Here is a 23378-nt window from a genome sequence, read left to right as displayed (position 1 = left end):
TGTAAATTAGGGCTGTTCTCTCCAATGAAACGTCTCCTGTGTTTTCGCTCTGCTTAGAAAAACGGATTTTTTTTTTTTTATATCCCATCAAATACTTAGTGGTTTTATATTCTCATGCATGGCCAGACACTGATTTCTCTCCTTAGCTTTGAGTATCATCTTTGTTTGAAAAGCTGAGCTTTTTTTTACTCCAGTGACATTTTCTAATTTACTTGTGGTAGTTTCAAATGGTGTACACACCAAGTGGTTTTTGCCATGCTATGTCACCATTACAATTTATTTAGCTTCTAAACAAATCTGTGAGCGTTTTAATCAGAGATAAAGCTGCCCTATGTATGTTGTACTGTGAGTAAAGTATGTGCACTTGCCTAACCAAACTCTTCTGTCAGTACCCATCGTTTTTAGGATAAAGAAGGAACAGTTATTGGAAATGTTACCAAGTTTTAAATGCCATTTGTTGTATTCTTCACTTTCAAAGTTGAACTCCACGCGGAAAATGCGCCTTTGTTTTCTTGAACACAATGTAGCGTACCTCACCTTTCACAACACACGCGTCTCCAACCCGGGTTAGGGAGCTTTAAGTAGGTTACTTTGGCCGGTTGCTTTCGCTTACGGCCATACCACGCTGAACACGCCCGATCTCGTCCGATCTCGGAAGCTAAGCAGCGTCGGGCCTGGTTAGTACTTGGATGGGAGACCGCCTGGGAATACCAGGTGCCGTAAGCTTTTCTCTCCATCAGCCAGTGAAACTTTTTTTTTTTTCAGGCTGTCTGTCTGTGCGTGCCTGCTCCCTAGTACGTAGACGTTCCAACCCCTTTGAATATTTGCTTCCTCCGTTTGAAAGCAAAATAAAGAAATACATAAATAAATAAATAAATAAATACATAGGTAGGAAATATAGGCTAAGCCAGCAACAGGTCGGAAAAAATTGCACGAGTTGACTGTAAACAGCTGGCGGATTGGGGGAGTTTTAGTGCTTGTTTTCATCTGGAATGTTTAGCTTATTTTTTGGGGTGACAGCTTTGTTTTCGATGTAGTTTTCACCGTGTTGTACAATTCCCGGTCTCGCTGTGTTCATTCGCCCAAGAGCTGCAAAGTAATTTTTTCAACACTGTCTGAGTATGGAAAATAGCCTATAGTCTGCATGGCCTTCGACATCCCAGATATTGTAGTGTTTTCCTGAACAACTGTAGGTTACTCGTTTCAGGATGTCCAAGTAGAGCGAGTGACCAAAGGTCCTGTTTTTACGCACAGCGAATTGATATATGAAAAGCTAATATCAGCGTGCTTCATGAAGTTTTGCTTGACAGCAGTTGCTACTACATAGCCTATGTTGTCGGATTAGATGCAGCATTCGATTGACGTGTGTCTACTATTACGTATAAGGCCTATATAAACCGTGCGCTAAGGAGAAGCGCTCATTCACGTCTCCGTCGCCGGAGGGAGCGCCACGCTTTCTGTCGCTAGTGTACATCTGGACATGTATGGATCATTGGCTGCCAGTGACTCTAGCACACCAGTAGAGAACTGCATTAGGAGCAGTTGTTTTTTCTTTCTCCGTGGCGAAGATGAAGCAAAGAGGATCCACGAAACAACCCTCTTTACAACACATGACCTGAATGCGCAGTCCTTACTGGCTAGAGACCCAACTCGGAGTGTCCGCATCCCGACCGGTATGTGTACGTTGTTTTCATTGAGAGGCTAAGTTTCTAAAACGAAGCTCATATTTTATGAATTGTAAATTAGGGCTGTTCTCTCCAATGAAACGTCTCCTGTGTTTTCGCTCTGCTTAGAAAAACGGATTTTTTTTTTTTTATATCCCATCAAATACTTAGTGGTTTTATATTCTCATGCATGGCCAGACACTGATTTCTCTCCTTAGCTTTGAGTATCATCTTTGTTTGAAAAGCTGAGCTTTTTTTTACTCCAGTGACATTTTCTAATTTACTTGTGGTAGTTTCAAATGGTGTACACACCAAGTGGTTTTTGCCATGCTATGTCACCATTACAATTTATTTAGCTTCTAAACAAATCTGTGAGCGTTTTAATCAGAGATAAAGCTGCCCTATGTATGTTGTACTGTGAGTAAAGTATGTGCACTTGCCTAACCAAACTCTTCTGTCAGTACCCATCGTTTTTAGGATAAAGAAGGAACAGTTATTGGAAATGTTACCAAGTTTTAAATGCCATTTGTTGTATTCTTCACTTTCAAAGTTGAACTCCACGCGGAAAATGCGCCTTTGTTTTCTTGAACACAATGTAGCGTACCTCACCTTTCACAACACACGCGTCTCCAACCCGGGTTAGGGAGCTTTAAGTAGGTTACTTTGGCCGGTTGCTTTCGCTTACGGCCATACCACGCTGAACACGCCCGATCTCGTCCGATCTCGGAAGCTAAGCAGCGTCGGGCCTGGTTAGTACTTGGATGGGAGACCGCCTGGGAATACCAGGTGCCGTAAGCTTTTCTCTCCATCAGCCAGTGAAACTTTTTTTTTTTTCAGGCTGTCTGTCTGTGCGTGCCTGCTCCCTAGTACGTAGACGTTCCAACCCCTTTGAATATTTGCTTCCTCCGTTTGAAAGCAAAATAAAGAAATACATAAATAAATAAATAAATAAATACATAGGTAGGAAATATAGGCTAAGCCAGCAACAGGTCGGAAAAAATTGCACGAGTTGACTGTAAACAGCTGGCGGATTGGGGGAGTTTTAGTGCTTGTTTTCATCTGGAATGTTTAGCTTATTTTTTGGGGTGACAGCTTTGTTTTCGATGTAGTTTTCACCGTGTTGTACAATTCCCGGTCTCGCTGTGTTCATTCGCCCAAGAGCTGCAAAGTAATTTTTTCAACACTGTCTGAGTATGGAAAATAGCCTATAGTCTGCATGGCCTTCTACATCCCAGATATTGTAGTGTTTTCCTGAACAACTGTAGGTTACTCGTTTCAGGATGTCCAAGTAGAGCGAGTGACCAAAGGTCCTGTTTTTACGCACAGCGAATTGATATATGAAAAGCTAATATCAGCGTGCTTCATGAAGTTTTGCTTGACAGCAGTTGCTACTACATAGCCTATGTTGTCGGATTAGATGCAGCATTCGATTGACGTGTGTCTACTATTACGTATAAGGCCTATATAAACCGTGCGCTAAGGAGAAGCGCTCATTCACGTCTCCGTCGCCGGAGGGAGCGCCACGCTTTCTGTCGCTAGTGTACATCTGGACATGTATGGATCATTGGCTGCCAGTGACTCTAGCACACCAGTAGAGAACTGCATTTGGAGCAGTTGTTTTTTCTTTCTCCGTGGCGAAGATGAAGCAAAGAGGATCCACGAAACAACCCTCTTTACAACACATGACCTGAATGCGCAGTCCTAACTGGCCAGAGACCCAACTCGGAGCGTCCGCATCCCGACCGGTATGTGTACGTTGTTTTCATTGAGAGGCTAAGTTTCTAAAACGAAGCTCATATTTTATGAATTGTAAATTAGGGCTGTTCTCTCCAATGAAACGTCCCCTGTGTTTTCGCTCTGCTTAGAAAAACAGATTTTTTTTTTTTTATATCCCATCAAATACTTAGTGGTTTTATATTCTCATGCATGGCCAGACACTGATTTCTCTCCTTAGCTTTGAGTATCATCTTTGTTTGAAAAGCTGAGCTTTTTTTTACTCCAGTGACATTTTCTAATTTACTTGTGGTAGTTTCAAATGGTGTACACACCAAGTGGTTTTTGACATGCTATGTCACCATTACAATTTATTTAGCTTCTAAACAAATCTGTGAGCGTTTTAATCAGAGATAAAGCTGCCCTATGTATGTTGTACTGTGAGTAAAGTATGTGCACTTGCCTAACCAAACTCTTCTGTCAGTACCCATCGTTTTTAGGATAAAGAAGGAACAGTTATTGGAAATGTTACCAAGTTTTAAATGCCATTTGTTGTATTCTTCACTTTCAAAGTTGAACTCCACGCGGAAAATGCGCCTTTGTTTTCTTGAACACAATGTAGCGTACCTCACCTTTCACAACACACGCGTCTCCAACCCGGGTTAGGGAGCTTTAAGTAGGTTACTTTGGCCGGTTGCTTTCGCTTACGGCCATACCACGCTGAACACGCCCGATCTCGTCCGATCTCGGAAGCTAAGCAGCGTCGGGCCTGGTTAGTACTTGGATGGGAGACCGCCTGGGAATACCAGGTGCCGTAAGCTTTTCTCTCCATCAGCCAGTGAAACTTTTTTTTTTTTCAGGCTGTCTGTCTGTGCGTGCCTGCTCCCTAGTACGTAGACGTTCCAACCCCTTTGAATATTTGCTTCCTCCGTTTGAAAGCAAAATAAAGAAATACATAAATAAATAAATAAATAAATACATAGGTAGGAAATATAGGCTAAGCCAGCAACAGGTCGGAAAAAATTGCACGAGTTGACTGTAAACAGCTGGCGGATTGGGGGAGTTTTAGTGCTTGTTTTCATCTGGAATGTTTAGCTTATTTTTTGGGGTGACAGCTTTGTTTTCGATGTAGTTTTCACCGTGTTGTACAATTCCCGGTCTCGCTGTGTTCATTCGCCCAAGAGCTGCAAAGTAATTTTTTCAACACTGTCTGAGTATGGAAAATAGCCTATAGTCTGCATGGCCTTCGACATCCCAGATATTGTAGTGTTTTCCTGAACAACTGTAGGTTACTCGTTTCAGGATGTCCAAGTAGAGCGAGTGACCAAAGGTCCTGTTTTTACGCACAGCGAATTGATATATGAAAAGCTAATATCAGCGTGCTTCATGAAGTTTTGCTTGACAGCAGTTGCTACTACATAGCCTATGTTGTCGGATTAGATGCAGCATTCGATTGACGTGTGTCTACTATTACGTATAAGGCCTATATAAACCGTGCGCTAAGGAGAAGCGCTCATTCACGTCTCCGTCGCCGGAGGGAGCGCCACGCTTTCTGTCGCTAGTGTACATCTGGACATGTATGGATCATTGGCTGCCAGTGACTCTAGCACACCAGTAGAGAACTGCATTTGGAGCAGTTGTTTTTTCTTTCTCCGTGGCGAAGATGAAGCAAAGAGGATCCACGAAACAACCCTCTTTACAACACATGACCTGAATGCGCAGTCCTAACTGGCCAGAGACCCAACTCGGAGCGTCCGCATCCCGACCGGTATGTGTACGTTGTTTTCATTGAGAGGCTAAGTTTCTAAAACGAAGCTCATATTTTATGAATTGTAAATTAGGGCTGTTCTCTCCAATGAAACGTCCCCTGTGTTTTCGCTCTGCTTAGAAAAACAGATTTTTTTTTTTTCATATCCCATCAAATACTTAGTGGTTTTATATTCTCATGCATGGCCAGACACTGATTTCTCTCCTTAGCTTTGAGTATCATCTTTGTTTGAAAAGCTGAGCTTTTTTTTACTCCAGTGACATTTTCTAATTTACTTGTGGTAGTTTCAAATGGTGTACACACCAAGTGGTTTTTGACATGCTATGTCACCATTACAATTTATTTAGCTTCTAAACAAATCTGTGAGCGTTTTAATCAGAGATAAAGCTGCCCTATGTATGTTGTACTGTGAGTAAAGTATGTGCACTTGCCTAACCAAACTCTTCTGTCAGTACCCATCGTTTTTAGGATAAAGAAGGAACAGTTATTGGAAATGTTACCAAGTTTTAAATGCCATTTGTTGTATTCTTCACTTTCAAAGTTGAACTCCACGCGGAAAATGCGCCTTTGTTTTCTTGAACACAATGTAGCGTACCTCACCTTTCACAACACACGCGTCTCCAACCCGGGTTAGGGAGCTTTAAGTAGGTTACTTTGGCCGGTTGCTTTCGCTTACGGCCATACCACGCTGAACACGCCCGATCTCGTCCGATCTCGGAAGCTAAGCAGCGTCGGGCCTGGTTAGTACTTGGATGGGAGACCGCCTGGGAATACCAGGTGCCGTAAGCTTTTCTCTCCATCAGCCAGTGAAACTTTTTTTTTTTTCAGGCTGTCTGTCTGTGCGTGCCTGCTCCCTAGTACGTAGACGTTCCAACCCCTTTGAATATTTGCTTCCTCCGTTTGAAAGCAAAATAAAGAAATACATAAATAAATAAATAAATAAATACATAGGTAGGAAATATAGGCTAAGCCAGCAACAGGTCGGAAAAAATTGCACGAGTTGACTGTAAACAGCTGGCGGATTGGGGGAGTTTTAGTGCTTGTTTTCATCTGGAATGTTTAGCTTATTTTTTGGGGTGACAGCTTTGTTTTCGATGTAGTTTTCACCGTGTTGTACAATTCCCGGTCTCGCTGTGTTCATTCGCCCAAGAGCTGCAAAGTAATTTTTTCAACACTGTCTGAGTATGGAAAATAGCCTATAGTCTGCATGGCCTTCGACATCCCAGATATTGTAGTGTTTTCCTGAACAACTGTAGGTTACTCGTTTCAGGATGTCCAAGTAGAGCGAGTGACCAAAGGTCCTGTTTTTACGCACAGCGAATTGATATATGAAAAGCTAATATCAGCGTGCTTCATGAAGTTTTGCTTGACAGCAGTTGCTACTACATAGCCTATGTTGTCGGATTAGATGCAGCATTCGATTGACGTGTGTCTACTATTACGTATAAGGCCTATATAAACCGTGCGCTAAGGAGAAGCGCTCATTCACGTCTCCGTCGCCGGAGGGAGCGCCACGCTTTCTGTCGCTAGTGTACATCTGGACATGTATGGATCATTGGCTGCCAGTGACTCTAGCACACCAGTAGAGAACTGCATTTGGAGCAGTTGTTTTTTCTTTCTCCGTGGCGAAGATGAAGCAAAGAGGATCCACGAAACAACCCTCTTTACAACACATGACCTGAATGCGCAGTCCTAACTGGCCAGAGACCCAACTCGGAGCGTCCGCATCCCGACCGGTATGTGTACGTTGTTTTCATTGAGAGGCTAAGTTTCTAAAACGAAGCTCATATTTTATGAATTGTAAATTAGGGCTGTTCTCTCCAATGAAACGTCCCCTGTGTTTTCGCTCTGCTTAGAAAAACAGATTTTTTTTTTTTTATATCCCATCAAATACTTAGTGGTTTTATATTCTCATGCATGGCCAGACACTGATTTCTCTCCTTAGCTTTGAGTATCATCTTTGTTTGAAAAGCTGAGCTTTTTTTTACTCCAGTGACATTTTCTAATTTACTTGTGGTAGTTTCAAATGGTGTACACACCAAGTGGTTTTTGACATGCTATGTCACCATTACAATTTATTTAGCTTCTAAACAAATCTGTGAGCGTTTTAATCAGAGATAAAGCTGCCCTATGTATGTTGTACTGTGAGTAAAGTATGTGCACTTGCCTAACCAAACTCTTCTGTCAGTACCCATCGTTTTTAGGATAAAGAAGGAACAGTTATTGGAAATGTTACCAAGTTTTAAATGCCATTTGTTGTATTCTTCACTTTCAAAGTTGAACTCCACGCGGAAAATGCGCCTTTGTTTTCTTGAACACAATGTAGCGTACCTCACCTTTCACAACACACGCGTCTCCAACCCGGGTTAGGGAGCTTTAAGTAGGTTACTTTGGCCGGTTGCTTTCGCTTACGGCCATACCACGCTGAACACGCCCGATCTCGTCCGATCTCGGAAGCTAAGCAGCGTCGGGCCTGGTTAGTACTTGGATGGGAGACCGCCTGGGAATACCAGGTGCCGTAAGCTTTTCTCTCCATCAGCCAGTGAAACTTTTTTTTTTTTCAGGCTGTCTGTCTGTGCGTGCCTGCTCCCTAGTACGTAGACGTTCCAACCCCTTTGAATATTTGCTTCCTCCGTTTGAAAGCAAAATAAAGAAATACATAAATAAATAAATAAATAAATACATAGGTAGGAAATATAGGCTAAGCCAGCAACAGGTCGGAAAAAATTGCACGAGTTGACTGTAAACAGCTGGCGGATTGGGGGAGTTTTAGTGCTTGTTTTCATCTGGAATGTTTAGCTTATTTTTTGGGGTGACAGCTTTGTTTTCGATGTAGTTTTCACCGTGTTGTACAATTCCCGGTCTCGCTGTGTTCATTCGCCCAAGAGCTGCAAAGTAATTTTTTCAACACTGTCTGAGTATGGAAAATAGCCTATAGTCTGCATGGCCTTCGACATCCCAGATATTGTAGTGTTTTCCTGAACAACTGTAGGTTACTCGTTTCAGGATGTCCAAGTAGAGCGAGTGACCAAAGGTCCTGTTTTTACGCACAGCGAATTGATATATGAAAAGCTAATATCAGCGTGCTTCATGAAGTTTTGCTTGACAGCAGTTGCTACTACATAGCCTATGTTGTCGGATTAGATGCAGCATTCGATTGACGTGTGTCTACTATTACGTATAAGGCCTATATAAACCGTGCGCTAAGGAGAAGCGCTCATTCACGTCTCCGTCGCCGGAGGGAGCGCCACGCTTTCTGTCGCTAGTGTACATCTGGACATGTATGGATCATTGGCTGCCAGTGACTCTAGCACACCAGTAGAGAACTGCATTTGGAGCAGTTGTTTTTTCTTTCTCCGTGGCGAAGATGAAGCAAAGAGGATCCACGAAACAACCCTCTTTACAACACATGACCTGAATGCGCAGTCCTAACTGGCCAGAGACCCAACTCGGAGCGTCCGCATCCCGACCGGTATGTGTACGTTGTTTTCATTGAGAGGCTAAGTTTCTAAAACGAAGCTCATATTTTATGAATTGTAAATTAGGGCTGTTCTCTCCAATGAAACGTCCCCTGTGTTTTCGCTCTGCTTAGAAAAACAGATTTTTTTTTTTTTTATATCCCATCAAATACTTAGTGGTTTTATATTCTCATGCATGGCCAGACACTGATTTCTCTCCTTAGCTTTGAGTATCATCTTTGTTTGAAAAGCTGAGCTTTTTTTTACTCCAGTGACATTTTCTAATTTACTTGTGGTAGTTTCAAATGGTGTACACACCAAGTGGTTTTTGACATGCTATGTCACCATTACAATTTATTTAGCTTCTAAACAAATCTGTGAGCGTTTTAATCAGAGATAAAGCTGCCCTATGTATGTTGTACTGTGAGTAAAGTATGTGCACTTGCCTAACCAAACTCTTCTGTCAGTACCCATCGTTTTTAGGATAAAGAAGGAACAGTTATTGGAAATGTTACCAAGTTTTAAATGCCATTTGTTGTATTCTTCACTTTCAAAGTTGAACTCCACGCGGAAAATGCGCCTTTGTTTTCTTGAACACAATGTAGCGTACCTCACCTTTCACAACACACGCGTCTCCAACCCGGGTTAGGGAGCTTTAAGTAGGTTACTTTGGCCGGTTGCTTTCGCTTACGGCCATACCACGCTGAACACGCCCGATCTCGTCCGATCTCGGAAGCTAAGCAGCGTCGGGCCTGGTTAGTACTTGGATGGGAGACCGCCTGGGAATACCAGGTGCCGTAAGCTTTTCTCTCCATCAGCCAGTGAAACTTTTTTTTTTTTCAGGCTGTCTGTCTGTGCGTGCCTGCTCCCTAGTACGTAGACGTTCCAACCCCTTTGAATATTTGCTTCCTCCGTTTGAAAGCAAAATAAAGAAATACATAAATAAATAAATAAATAAATACATAGGTAGGAAATATAGGCTAAGCCAGCAACAGGTCGGAAAAAATTGCACGAGTTGACTGTAAACAGCTGGCGGATTGGGGGAGTTTTAGTGCTTGTTTTCATCTGGAATGTTTAGCTTATTTTTTGGGGTGACAGCTTTGTTTTCGATGTAGTTTTCACCGTGTTGTACAATTCCCGGTCTCGCTGTGTTCATTCGCCCAAGAGCTGCAAAGTAATTTTTTCAACACTGTCTGAGTATGGAAAATAGCCTATAGTCTGCATGGCCTTCGACATCCCAGATATTGTAGTGTTTTCCTGAACAACTGTAGGTTACTCGTTTCAGGATGTCCAAGTAGAGCGAGTGACCAAAGGTCCTGTTTTTACGCACAGCGAATTGATATATGAAAAGCTAATATCAGCGTGCTTCATGAAGTTTTGCTTGACAGCAGTTGCTACTACATAGCCTATGTTGTCGGATTAGATGCAGCATTCGATTGACGTGTGTCTACTATTACGTATAAGGCCTATATAAACCGTGCGCTAAGGAGAAGCGCTCATTCACGTCTCCGTCGCCGGAGGGAGCGCCACGCTTTCTGTCGCTAGTGTACATCTGGACATGTATGGATCATTGGCTGCCAGTGACTCTAGCACACCAGTAGAGAACTGCATTTGGAGCAGTTGTTTTTTCTTTCTCCGTGGCGAAGATGAAGCAAAGAGGATCCACGAAACAACCCTCTTTACAACACATGACCTGAATGCGCAGTCCTAACTGGCCAGAGACCCAACTCGGAGCGTCCGCATCCCGACCGGTATGTGTACGTTGTTTTCATTGAGAGGCTAAGTTTCTAAAACGAAGCTCATATTTTATGAATTGTAAATTAGGGCTGTTCTCTCCAATGAAACGTCCCCTGTGTTTTCGCTCTGCTTAGAAAAACAGATTTTTTTTTTTTTATATCCCATCAAATACTTAGTGGTTTTATATTCTCATGCATGGCCAGACACTGATTTCTCTCCTTAGCTTTGAGTATCATCTTTGTTTGAAAAGCTGAGCTTTTTTTTACTCCAGTGACATTTTCTAATTTACTTGTGGTAGTTTCAAATGGTGTACACACCAAGTGGTTTTTGACATGCTATGTCACCATTACAATTTATTTAGCTTCTAAACAAATCTGTGAGCGTTTTAATCAGAGATAAAGCTGCCCTATGTATGTTGTACTGTGAGTAAAGTATGTGCACTTGCCTAACCAAACTCTTCTGTCAGTACCCATCGTTTTTAGGATAAAGAAGGAACAGTTATTGGAAATGTTACCAAGTTTTAAATGCCATTTGTTGTATTCTTCACTTTCAAAGTTGAACTCCACGCGGAAAATGCGCCTTTGTTTTCTTGAACACAATGTAGCGTACCTCACCTTTCACAACACACGCGTCTCCAACCCGGGTTAGGGAGCTTTAAGTAGGTTACTTTGGCCGGTTGCTTTCGCTTACGGCCATACCACGCTGAACACGCCCGATCTCGTCCGATCTCGGAAGCTAAGCAGCGTCGGGCCTGGTTAGTACTTGGATGGGAGACCGCCTGGGAATACCAGGTGCCGTAAGCTTTTCTCTCCATCAGCCAGTGAAACTTTTTTTTTTTCAGGCTGTCTGTCTGTGCGTGCCTGCTCCCTAGTACGTAGACGTTCCAACCCCTTTGAATATTTGCTTCCTCCGTTTGAAAGCAAAATAAAGAAATACATAAATAAATAAATAAATAAATACATAGGTAGGAAATATAGGCTAAGCCAGCAACAGGTCGGAAAAAATTGCACGAGTTGACTGTAAACAGCTGGCGGATTGGGGGAGTTTTAGTGCTTGTTTTCATCTGGAATGTTTAGCTTATTTTTTGGGGTGACAGCTTTGTTTTCGATGTAGTTTTCACCGTGTTGTACAATTCCCGGTCTCGCTGTGTTCATTCGCCCAAGAGCTGCAAAGTAATTTTTTCAACACTGTCTGAGTATGGAAAATAGCCTATAGTCTGCATGGCCTTCGACATCCCAGATATTGTAGTGTTTTCCTGAACAACTGTAGGTTACTCGTTTCAGGATGTCCAAGTAGAGCGAGTGACCAAAGGTCCTGTTTTTACGCACAGCGAATTGATATATGAAAAGCTAATATCAGCGTGCTTCATGAAGTTTTGCTTGACAGCAGTTGCTACTACATAGCCTATGTTGTCGGATTAGATGCAGCATTCGATTGACGTGTGTCTACTATTACGTATAAGGCCTATATAAACCGTGCGCTAAGGAGAAGCGCTCATTCACGTCTCCGTCGCCGGAGGGAGCGCCACGCTTTCTGTCGCTAGTGTACATCTGGACATGTATGGATCATTGGCTGCCAGTGACTCTAGCACACCAGTAGAGAACTGCATTTGGAGCAGTTGTTTTTTCTTTCTCCGTGGCGAAGATGAAGCAAAGAGGATCCACGAAACAACCCTCTTTACAACACATGACCTGAATGCGCAGTCCTAACTGGCCAGAGACCCAACTCGGAGCGTCCGCATCCCGACCGGTATGTGTACGTTGTTTTCATTGAGAGGCTAAGTTTCTAAAACGAAGCTCATATTTTATGAATTGTAAATTAGGGCTGTTCTCTCCAATGAAACGTCCCCTGTGTTTTCGCTCTGCTTAGAAAAACAGATTTTTTTTTTTTTATATCCCATCAAATACTTAGTGGTTTTATATTCTCATGCATGGCCAGACACTGATTTCTCTCCTTAGCTTTGAGTATCATCTTTGTTTGAAAAGCTGAGCTTTTTTTTACTCCAGTGACATTTTCTAATTTACTTGTGGTAGTTTCAAATGGTGTACACACCAAGTGGTTTTTGACATGCTATGTCACCATTACAATTTATTTAGCTTCTAAACAAATCTGTGAGCGTTTTAATCAGAGATAAAGCTGCCCTATGTATGTTGTACTGTGAGTAAAGTATGTGCACTTGCCTAACCAAACTCTTCTGTCAGTACCCATCGTTTTTAGGATAAAGAAGGAACAGTTATTGGAAATGTTACCAAGTTTTAAATGCCATTTGTTGTATTCTTCACTTTCAAAGTTGAACTCCACGCGGAAAATGCGCCTTTGTTTTCTTGAACACAATGTAGCGTACCTCACCTTTCACAACACACGCGTCTCCAACCCGGGTTAGGGAGCTTTAAGTAGGTTACTTTGGCCGGTTGCTTTCGCTTACGGCCATACCACGCTGAACACGCCCGATCTCGTCCGATCTCGGAAGCTAAGCAGCGTCGGGCCTGGTTAGTACTTGGATGGGAGACCGCCTGGGAATACCAGGTGCCGTAAGCTTTTCTCTCCATCAGCCAGTGAAACTTTTTTTTTTTTCAGGCTGTCTGTCTGTGCGTGCCTGCTCCCTAGTACGTAGACGTTCCAACCCCTTTGAATATTTGCTTCCTCCGTTTGAAAGCAAAATAAAGAAATACATAAATAAATAAATAAATAAATACATAGGTAGGAAATATAGGCTAAGCCAGCAACAGGTCGGAAAAAATTGCACGAGTTGACTGTAAACAGCTGGCGGATTGGGGGAGTTTTAGTGCTTGTTTTCATCTGGAATGTTTAGCTTATTTTTTGGGGTGACAGCTTTGTTTTCGATGTAGTTTTCACCGTGTTGTACAATTCCCGGTCTCGCTGTGTTCATTCGCCCAAGAGCTGCAAAGTAATTTTTTCAACACTGTCTGAGTATGGAAAATAGCCTATAGTCTGCATGGCCTTCGACATCCCAGATATTGTAGTGTTTTCCTGAACAACTGTAGGTTACTCGTTTCAGGATGTCCAAGTAGAGCGAGTGACCAAAGGTCCTGTTTTTACGCACAGCGAATTGATATATGAAAAGCTAATATCAGCGTGCTTCATGAAGTTTTGCTTGACAGCAGTTGCTACTACATAGCCTATGTTGTCGGATTAGATGCAGCATTCGATTGACGTGTGTCTACTATTACGTATAAGGCCTATATAAACCGTGCGCTAAGGAGAAGCGCTCATTCACGTCTCCGTCGCCGGAGGGAGCGCCACGCTTTCTGTCGCTAGTGTACATCTGGACATGTATGGATCATTGGCTGCCAGTGACTCTAGCACACCAGTAGAGAACTGCATTTGGAGCAGTTGTTTTTTCTTTCTCCGTGGCGAAGATGAAGCAAAGAGGATCCACGAAACAACCCTCTTTACAACACATGACCTGAATGCGCAGTCCTAACTGGCCAGAGACCCAACTCGGAGCGTCCGCATCCCGACCGGTATGTGTACGTTGTTTTCATTGAGAGGCTAAGTTTCTAAAACGAAGCTCATATTTTATGAATTGTAAATTAGGGCTGTTCTCTCCAATGAAACGTCCCCTGTGTTTTCGCTCTGCTTAGAAAAACAGATTTTTTTTTTTTTATATCCCATCAAATACTTAGTGGTTTTATATTCTCATGCATGGCCAGACACTGATTTCTCTCCTTAGCTTTGAGTATCATCTTTGTTTGAAAAGCTGAGCTTTTTTTTACTCCAGTGACATTTTCTAATTTACTTGTGGTAGTTTCAAATGGTGTACACACCAAGTGGTTTTTGACATGCTATGTCACCATTACAATTTATTTAGCTTCTAAACAAATCTGTGAGCGTTTTAATCAGAGATAAAGCTGCCCTATGTATGTTGTACTGTGAGTAAAGTATGTGCACTTGCCTAACCAAACTCTTCTGTCAGTACCCATCGTTTTTAGGATAAAGAAGGAACAGTTATTGGAAATGTTACCAAGTTTTAAATGCCATTTGTTGTATTCTTCACTTTCAAAGTTGAACTCCACGCGGAAAATGCGCCTTTGTTTTCTTGAACACAATGTAGCGTACCTCACCTTTCACAACACACGCGTCTCCAACCCGGGTTAGGGAGCTTTAAGTAGGTTACTTTGGCCGGTTGCTTTCGCTTACGGCCATACCACGCTGAACACGCCCGATCTCGTCCGATCTCGGAAGCTAAGCAGCGTCGGGCCTGGTTAGTACTTGGATGGGAGACCGCCTGGGAATACCAGGTGCCGTAAGCTTTTCTCTCCATCAGCCAGTGAAACTTTTTTTTTTTCAGGCTGTCTGTCTGTGCGTGCCTGCTCCCTAGTACGTAGACGTTCCAACCCCTTTGAATATTTGCTTCCTCCGTTTGAAAGCAAAATAAAGAAATACATAAATAAATAAATAAATAAATACATAGGTAGGAAATATAGGCTAAGCCAGCAACAGGTCGGAAAAAATTGCACGAGTTGACTGTAAACAGCTGGCGGATTGGGGGAGTTTTAGTGCTTGTTTTCATCTGGAATGTTTAGCTTATTTTTTGGGGTGACAGCTTTGTTTTCGATGTAGTTTTCACCGTGTTGTACAATTCCCGGTCTCGCTGTGTTCATTCGCCCAAGAGCTGCAAAGTAATTTTTTCAACACTGTCTGAGTATGGAAAATAGCCTATAGTCTGCATGGCCTTCGACATCCCAGATATTGTAGTGTTTTCCTGAACAACTGTAGGTTACTCGTTTCAGGATGTCCAAGTAGAGCGAGTGACCAAAGGTCCTGTTTTTACGCACAGCGAATTGATATATGAAAAGCTAATATCAGCGTGCTTCATGAAGTTTTGCTTGACAGCAGTTGCTACTACATAGCCTATGTTGTCGGATTAGATGCAGCATTCGATTGACGTGTGTCTACTATTACGTATAAGGCCTATATAAACCGTGCGCTAAGGAGAAGCGCTCATTCACGTCTCCGTCGCCGGAGGGAGCGCCACGCTTTCTGTCGCTAGTGTACATCTGGACATGTATGGATCATTGGCTGCCAGTGACTCTAGCACACCAGTAGAGAACTGCATTTGGAGCAGTTGTTTTTTCTTTCTCCGTGGCGAAGATGAAGCAAAGAGGATCCACGAAACAACCCTCTTTACAACACATGACCTGAATGCGCAGTCCTAACTGGCCAGAGACCCAACTCGGAGCGTCCGCATCCCGACCGGTATGTGTACGTTGTTTTCATTGAGAGGCTAAGTTTCTAAAACGAAGCTCATATTTTATGAATTGTAAATTAGGGCTGTTCTCTCCAATGAAACGTCCCCTGTGTTTTCGCTCTGCTTAGAAAAACAGATTTTTTTTTTTTTATATCCCATCAAATACTTAGTGGTTTTATATTCTCATGCATGGCCAGACACTGATTTCTCTCCTTAGCTTTGAGTATCATCTTTGTTTGAAAAGCTGAGCTTTTTTTTACTCCAGTGACATTTTCTAATTTACTTGTGGTAGTTTCAAATGGTGTACACACCAAGTGGTTTTTGCCATGCTATGTCACCATTACAATTTATTTAGCTTCTAAACAAATCTGTGAGCGTTTTAATCAGAGATAAAGCTGCCCTATGTATGTTGTACTGTGAGTAAAGTATGTGCACTTGCCTAACCAAACTCTTCTGTCAGTACCCATCGTTTTTAGGATAAAGAAGGAACAGTTATTGGAAATGTTACCAAGTTTTAAATGCCATTTGTTGTATTCTTCACTTTCAAAGTTGAACTCCACGCGGAAAATGCGCCTTTGTTTTCTTGAACACAATGTAGCGTACCTCACCTTTCACAACACACGCGTCTCCAACCCGGGTTAGGGAGCTTTAAGTAGGTTACTTTGGCCGGTTGCTTTCGCTTACGGCCATACCACGCTGAACACGCCCGATCTCGTCCGATCTCGGAAGCTAAGCAGCGTCGGGCCTGGTTAGTACTTGGATGGGAGACCGCCTGGGAATACCAGGTGCCGTAAGCTTTTCTCTCCATCAGCCAGTGAAACTTTTTTTTTTTTCAGGCTGTCTGTCTGTGCGTGCCTGCTCCCTAGTACGTAGACGTTCCAACCCCTTTGAATATTTGCTTCCTCCGTTTGAAAGCAAAATAAAGAAATACATAAATAAATAAATAAATAAATACATAGGTAGGAAATATAGGCTAAGCCAGCAACAGGTCGGAAAAAATTGCACGAGTTGACTGTAAACAGCTGGCGGATTGGGGGAGTTTTAGTGCTTGTTTTCATCTGGAATGTTTAGCTTATTTTTTGGGGTGACAGCTTTGTTTTCGATGTAGTTTTCACCGTGTTGTACAATTCCCGGTCTCGCTGTGTTCATTCGCCCAAGAGCTGCAAAGTAATTTTTTCAACACTGTCTGAGTATGGAAAATAGCCTATAGTCTGCATGGCCTTCGACATCCCAGATATTGTAGTGTTTTCCTGAACAACTGTAGGTTACTCGTTTCAGGATGTCCAAGTAGAGCGAGTGACCAAAGGTCCTGTTTTTACGCACAGCGAATTGATATATGAAAAGCTAATATCAGCGTGCTTCATGAAGTTTTGCTTGACAGCAGTTGCTACTACATAGCCTATGTTGTCGGATTAGATGCAGCATTCGATTGACGTGTGTCTACTATTACGTATAAGGCCTATATAAACCGTGCGCTAAGGAGAAGCGCTCATTCACGTCTCCGTCGCCGGAGGGAGCGCCACGCTTTCTGTCGCTAGTGTACATCTGGACATGTATGGATCATTGGCTGCCAGTGACTCTAGCACACCAGTAGAGAACTGCATTTGGAGCAGTTGTTTTTTCTTTCTCCGTGGCGAAGATGAAGCAAAGAGGATCCACGAAACAACCCTCTTTACAACACATGACCTGAATGCGCAGTCCTAACTGGCCAGAGACCCAACTCGGAGCGTCCGCATCCCGACCGGTATGTGTACGTTGTTTTCATTGAGAGGCTAAGTTTCTAAAACGAAGCTCATATTTTATGAATTGTAAATTAGGGCTGTTCTCTCCAATGAAACGTCCCCTGTGTTTTCGCTCTGCTTAGAAAAACAGATTTTTTTTTTTTTATATCCCATCAAATACTTAGTGGTTTTATATTCTCATGCATGGCCAGACACTGATTTCTCTCCTTAGCTTTGAGTATCATCTTTGTTTGAAAAGCTGAGCTTTTTTTTACTCCAGTGACATTTTCTAATTTACTTGTGGTAGTTTCAAATGGTGTACACACCAAGTGGTTTTTGCCATGCTATGTCACCATTACAATTTATTTAGCTTCTAAACAAATCTGTGAGCGTTTTAATCAGAGATAAAGCTGCCCTATGTATGTTGTACTGTGAGTAAAGTATGTGCACTTGCCTAACCAAACTCTTCTGTCAGTACCCATCGTTTTTAGGATAAAGAAGGAACAGTTATTGGAAATGTTACCAAGTTTTAAATGCCATTTGTTGTATTCTTCACTTTCAAAGTTGAACTCCACGCGGAAAATGCGCCTTTGTTTTCTTGAACACAATGTAGCGTACCTCACCTTTCACAACACACGCGTCTCCAACCCGGGTTAGGGAGCTTTAAGTAGGTTACTTTGGCCGGTTGCTTTCGCTTACGGCCATACCACGCTGAACACGCCCGATCTCGTCCGATCTCGGAAGCTAAGCAGCGTCGGGCCTGGTTAGTACTTGGATGGGAGACCGCCTGGGAATACCAGGTGCCGTAAGCTTTTCTCTCCATCAGCCAGTGAAACTTTTTTTTTTTTCAGGCTGTCTGTCTGTGCGTGCCTGCTCCCTAGTACGTAGACGTTCCAACCCCTTTGAATATTTGCTTCCTCCGTTTGAAAGCAAAATAAAGAAATACATAAATAAATAAATAAATAAATACATAGGTAGGAAATATAGGCTAAGCCAGCAACAGGTCGGAAAAAATTGCACGAGTTGACTGTAAACAGCTGGCGGATTGGGGGAGTTTTAGTGCTTGTTTTCATCTGGAATGTTTAGCTTATTTTTTGGGGTGACAGCTTTGTTTTCGATGTAGTTTTCACCGTGTTGTACAATTCCCGGTCTCGCTGTGTTCATTCGCCCAAGAGCTGCAAAGTAATTTTTTCAACACTGTCTGAGTATGGAAAATAGCCTATAGTCTGCATGGCCTTCGACATCCCAGATATTGTAGTGTTTTCCTGAACAACTGTAGGTTACTCGTTTCAGGATGTCCAAGTAGAGCGAGTGACCAAAGGTCCTGTTTTTACGCACAGCGAATTGATATATGAAAAGCTAATATCAGCGTGCTTCATGAAGTTTTGCTTGACAGCAGTTGCTACTACATAGCCTATGTTGTCGGATTAGATGCAGCATTCGATTGACGTGTGTCTACTATTACGTATAAGGCCTATATAAACCGTGCGCTAAGGAGAAGCGCTCATTCACGTCTCCGTCGCCGGAGGGAGCGCCACGCTTTCTGTCGCTAGTGTACATCTGGACATGTATGGATCATTGGCTGCCAGTGACTCTAGCACACCAGTAGAGAACTGCATTTGGAGCAGTTGTTTTTTCTTTCTCCGTGGCGAAGATGAAGCAAAGAGGATCCACGAAACAACCCTCTTTACAACACATGACCTGAATGCGCAGTCCTAACTGGCCAGAGACCCAACTCGGAGCGTCCGCATCCCGACCGGTATGTGTACGTTGTTTTCATTGAGAGGCTAAGTTTCTAAAACGAAGCTCATATTTTATGAATTGTAAATTAGGGCTGTTCTCTCCAATGAAACGTCCCCTGTGTTTTCGCTCTGCTTAGAAAAACAGATTTTTTTTTTTTTATATCCCATCAAATACTTAGTGGTTTTATATTCTCATGCATGGCCAGACACTGATTTCTCTCCTTAGCTTTGAGTATCATCTTTGTTTGAAAAGCTGAGCTTTTTTTTACTCCAGTGACATTTTCTAATTTACTTGTGGTAGTTTCAAATGGTGTACACACCAAGTGGTTTTTGCCATGCTATGTCACCATTACAATTTATTTAGCTTCTAAACAAATCTGTGAGCGTTTTAATCAGAGATAAAGCTGCCCTATGTATGTTGTACTGTGAGTAAAGTATGTGCACTTGCCTAACCAAACTCTTCTGTCAGTACCCATCGTTTTTAGGATAAAGAAGGAACAGTTATTGGAAATGTTACCAAGTTTTAAATGCCATTTGTTGTATTCTTCACTTTCAAAGTTGAACTCCACGCGGAAAATGCGCCTTTGTTTTCTTGAACACAATGTAGCGTACCTCACCTTTCACAACACACGCGTCTCCAACCCGGGTTAGGGAGCTTTAAGTAGGTTACTTTGGCCGGTTGCTTTCGCTTACGGCCATACCACGCTGAACACGCCCGATCTCGTCCGATCTCGGAAGCTAAGCAGCGTCGGGCCTGGTTAGTACTTGGATGGGAGACCGCCTGGGAATGGCTCATGACCCCCCAAAGTCCCTATCGCTGATCCTGGGTTGAGCAGAAAAAGGATCAAAAAGGATCAAAAAGCATGGCGCCCTCTGGTGGCCAAGCTGTTGTATGTCATCTCTGAATTAAAATGAGGGTGTATTGTAGGTGATGTACAATTTAGGTGTTATAGATCAGTCCTTATGAATCATATATATACAAAACATGATGATAGAGAATACCGAGTATTTATGTTTTATTTTATATCAAATTTGTATTTTTCCAGAACAGGACAGAGCTTTAACTCAGGTAAATATTCTAAGAAGATTCACAGTGTTTTCACACAGGTTTGAAAGCTAGTAATTTCTGGTAATGTGCATATCTGAAGAGACTTCCTTTAAGGAAGAATTGTCAGGAAGCTTGCTTGACAGTTTGAAAGGCTCTTGGCAGTTTTTTTTTTTTTTTTACACTATCCCCTTCTGAAACCCAAGCATACAGAGACTCCAAAATACTTGAAATACTTTTACAACTTTTATTTTTCACCCAGAATGTGTTTCATTTGAAAGGCAATGCATGACAACACAAGTAAACAAGATCTGTTTGGTTTAAAGCTCGCTCACCACAGCCAAGTACAGATGTACGAGCGAGAACCTGAGAGACAAACATTTACTACCACTTGCAAACATTTAGTTAAACATGGAGCTGACAGACATACAAACATCACAAGGACACGCACAACGGATTAACAATAAAAATCAACCCAATAAAGAACAGGATTATCCAAAGACTCAGGGTCACCAATCAACAAATAAAGGCTCAAGCCATTCCTGTTTGTTACATTTTTGTGTGTGTTTTCTTTGGCAAATGTTTGTTAAACATGAAGCAGACATTCAAACATCACAAGGACACGAAGCTGAGAAAAGACAAACAAACAACACACATGAAAAAAACTGATTATCTGAACATGAACAACCACTAAAGGGTATGTAAATTGATTGTGTTGGATCGGAATTGATTAAGGTTAAAATGATTGAGGTTAGATTGGTCTTGATATTGAACATAGGCCAGAACATGTTTGTATAAAAAAGATAATACAAAGTACACTGGACTATTTGAACCTTCTGATACTACAAATGACTTTACTGTAACTGAACCTAGGCAGATAGGTTGGGCCCTTGAGTCGTGGATCTGTCTGAGGTTTCTTCCTATATGTATCTCCAACTCTAAGGAGTTTTTCCTTGCCCCTGTTACTCATGGGCTCAATTTGAAAGTCTAACACTCCGTAAAGCGCCATGAGACATGTGTAATGTTTTGGCGCTCTATAAGAAAAAATAAATTGAAATTAAATTACAAAGTGCATTTTAACAGTAACATAAATAATAATAATTAGAAAAACAAACAAGAACATTCTTAAGTAAAACTGTAAAGTGCATTTTTTTAAAAAAGCTTTTGAACTATAAATAAATGTAATGTACTTGCTGAAGCACTTTGAAACACACACACACACACACACACACACACACACACACACACACAAACACTACAAACCTCTTTCTCTCTCCTACAGATGGCACAGGAGAAGTGGCACCACACAGGTAAGTCATTTACACAGTTATTTACATAGTGCTCTTTTCCAGCTCCGCATCCACCACACATTTAAAGTGTTCAAAGCTGTCGTACACCACATTGTCAAACCCAGAGGTGGTGGATTTTCTAGTGGATGGACAGTAGGATAATATCCTCTGGGTGCTTCAAGCCACTGTCCTTGGCAGGTGTGTACCTCTTCCGCTGTCCACTACAATTGTGCACGTGGCAAGCCCCACGTAGCTGCGAGGGTTTGTTTGGCATGAATGCCTTGACTGTTGGTGCAGGAGGTACAAAGCTCTGGCTGCACGATGGCCCACGAAACAGGACCGAGGGAGCCTGTGGTTGTGGGGGGAGAACCAGCAGTATGGGTGCTGCCAACACAGGGGGTGGTCCATAGGTGGGCGCAGCAGGTTTTGGCTGGAGGTGGGTGGACGCAGCAGGCCCTGGCAGAATGGGGGTGGGCGCAGCAGGCTTTGGCCGAGTGGAAGAGGACGACACCGTGGGCTCTGGCCGAGTGGAGGAGGACGACACCGTGGGCTCTGGCTCCACAGCAAATAATCTGGAAATATAAAAAACACATGCAATGAGTACTGATATGACGTGTGTGCTATTTGCTTTCCAGAGCCAACAGGTGAAACAAAGTGCTTATGACAACCAAATACAGCCCATTCATTCATCACTTTGTTTTTAGCATGCAAATCGCGGTTGACATGTTTACACTTCTAAGGCATATTTATACATCAAATTTCAACTCCACACTTCTGTTACACCATCTCTATGGTCTTAAAAAGTGAGCTAGGGTATCTGATCACATTTGTAAAGTGTTTCCAGGGAACGTCAGATCATTACAGTGGCGATTCGTAGCCCATTCATTCACTTTCAATGCATTTAGCATGCTAATCGCGGGTGATATTCTAACACGTCTAAAGCACATTTAAGCTTTACATTTCGAGTCCACACAGTAGAAGTACATCCTTCAAGGTCTCAACATGTAAAATCAATAGTCTTGTCGTATTTTAAACGCATTTCAAAGAGGTGGGACCTATCTATTAACCTAGCCGCTTGGTGACAGAAAATTAGCGTCAGTACGTACGGCGCCTACGAGATATCATGTAAAACCTTTACGGTTCAGGCAAACTATCCGAAATATATAGAGTTTCATTCATTACTAAGCCCATAATTAGACCAAACTTACCTGAAAGTATAAAAACAGTCTGATCAGTCATCAGTAACGTCAGTAACGCCGACTCCAATAAAGATGGCCGCCAGTATTTTCATAACGCAGCTCAAAGAGCGTCGAGCAGAGACGTCGTGACGTCGTGAATTTGGTGAAGGTGATTGGCCCATCGATGCTCATGCTCAATGATTGGTGGGTTGAGCGCTCAACATGGCTCAATGATTGGACTGTTGAGCGCTTAACGCTGCTCAACGGCGCTCAACTATTGGCCGGTTGAGCAGAGTTGAGCAGAGATAGGGACTTTGGGGAGAATTCGCTTGGGAATGGCTCATGACCCCCCAAAGTCCCTATCGCTGATCCTGGGTTGAGCAGAAAAAGGATCAAAAAGGATCAAAAAGCATGGCGCCCTCTGGTGGCCAAGCTGTTGTATGTCATCTCTGAATTAAAATGAGGGTGTATTGTAGGTGATGTACAATTTAGGTGTTATAGATCAGTCCTTATGAATCATATATATACAAAACATGATGATAGAGAATACCGAGTATTTATGTTTTATTTTATATCAAATTTGTATTTTTCCAGAACAGGACAGAGCTTTAACTCAGGTAAATATTCTAAGAAGATTCACAGTGTTTTCACACAGGTTTGAAAGCTAGTAATTTCTGGTAATGTGCATATCTGAAGAGACTTCCTTTAAGGAAGAATTGTCAGGAAGCTTGCTTGACAGTTTGAAAGGCTCTTGGCAGTTTTTTTTTTTTTTTTACACTATCCCCTTCTGAAACCCAAGCATACAGAGACTCCAAAATACTTGAAATACTTTTACAACTTTTATTTTTCAC

The 23378-nt window shown here is 42.4% G+C and overlaps 11 non-coding genes and 1 pseudogene across 11 annotated transcripts; all 12 read left to right on the top strand.

Moving 5' to 3' along the window:
- Window positions 1-607: 607 nt before the first annotated feature.
- LOC134079366 (5S ribosomal RNA) lies at window positions 608-726 on the top strand. Its single transcript, XR_009939005.1, has one exon. It is a non-coding gene; the product is annotated as a 5S ribosomal RNA (ribosomal RNA).
- A 1617-nt stretch (window positions 727-2343) lies between these two features.
- LOC134079355 (5S ribosomal RNA) lies at window positions 2344-2462 on the top strand. The gene has a single exon (XR_009938994.1). It is a non-coding gene; the product is annotated as a 5S ribosomal RNA (ribosomal RNA).
- Window positions 2463-4079: 1617 nt separating this feature from the next.
- Window positions 4080-4198, top strand: LOC134079343 (5S ribosomal RNA). Its single transcript, XR_009938983.1, has one exon. It is a non-coding gene; the product is annotated as a 5S ribosomal RNA (ribosomal RNA).
- Window positions 4199-5815: 1617 nt separating this feature from the next.
- Window positions 5816-5934, top strand: LOC134079331 (5S ribosomal RNA). The gene has a single exon (XR_009938972.1). It is a non-coding gene; the product is annotated as a 5S ribosomal RNA (ribosomal RNA).
- Window positions 5935-7551: 1617 nt separating this feature from the next.
- LOC134079319 (5S ribosomal RNA) lies at window positions 7552-7670 on the top strand. Its single transcript, XR_009938961.1, has one exon. It is a non-coding gene; the product is annotated as a 5S ribosomal RNA (ribosomal RNA).
- Window positions 7671-9288: 1618 nt separating this feature from the next.
- Window positions 9289-9407, top strand: LOC134079307 (5S ribosomal RNA). Its single transcript, XR_009938950.1, has one exon. It is a non-coding gene; the product is annotated as a 5S ribosomal RNA (ribosomal RNA).
- A 1617-nt stretch (window positions 9408-11024) lies between these two features.
- LOC134079295 (5S ribosomal RNA) lies at window positions 11025-11143 on the top strand. Its single transcript, XR_009938939.1, has one exon. It is a non-coding gene; the product is annotated as a 5S ribosomal RNA (ribosomal RNA).
- Window positions 11144-12759: 1616 nt separating this feature from the next.
- On the top strand, window positions 12760-12878 carry LOC134079283 (5S ribosomal RNA). The gene has a single exon (XR_009938928.1). It is a non-coding gene; the product is annotated as a 5S ribosomal RNA (ribosomal RNA).
- A 1617-nt stretch (window positions 12879-14495) lies between these two features.
- LOC134079271 (5S ribosomal RNA) lies at window positions 14496-14614 on the top strand. Its single transcript, XR_009938917.1, has one exon. It is a non-coding gene; the product is annotated as a 5S ribosomal RNA (ribosomal RNA).
- A 1616-nt stretch (window positions 14615-16230) lies between these two features.
- LOC134079260 (5S ribosomal RNA) lies at window positions 16231-16349 on the top strand. The gene has a single exon (XR_009938906.1). It is a non-coding gene; the product is annotated as a 5S ribosomal RNA (ribosomal RNA).
- Window positions 16350-17966: 1617 nt separating this feature from the next.
- Window positions 17967-18085, top strand: LOC134079424 (5S ribosomal RNA). The gene has a single exon (XR_009939056.1). It is a non-coding gene; the product is annotated as a 5S ribosomal RNA (ribosomal RNA).
- Window positions 18086-19702: 1617 nt separating this feature from the next.
- Window positions 19703-19825, top strand: LOC134079376 (5S ribosomal RNA; annotated as a pseudogene).
- Window positions 19826-23378: the final 3553 nt, after the last annotated feature.

This window comes from Sardina pilchardus, chromosome 4 (genome assembly GCF_963854185.1).
Source record: "Sardina pilchardus chromosome 4, fSarPil1.1, whole genome shotgun sequence".
In the NCBI taxonomy this organism is placed as follows: domain Eukaryota; kingdom Metazoa; phylum Chordata; class Actinopteri; order Clupeiformes; family Clupeidae; genus Sardina; species Sardina pilchardus.
The sequence above is the reverse complement of the archived record's forward strand: the minus strand, read 5'-3'. Positions and strand labels throughout refer to the sequence as shown.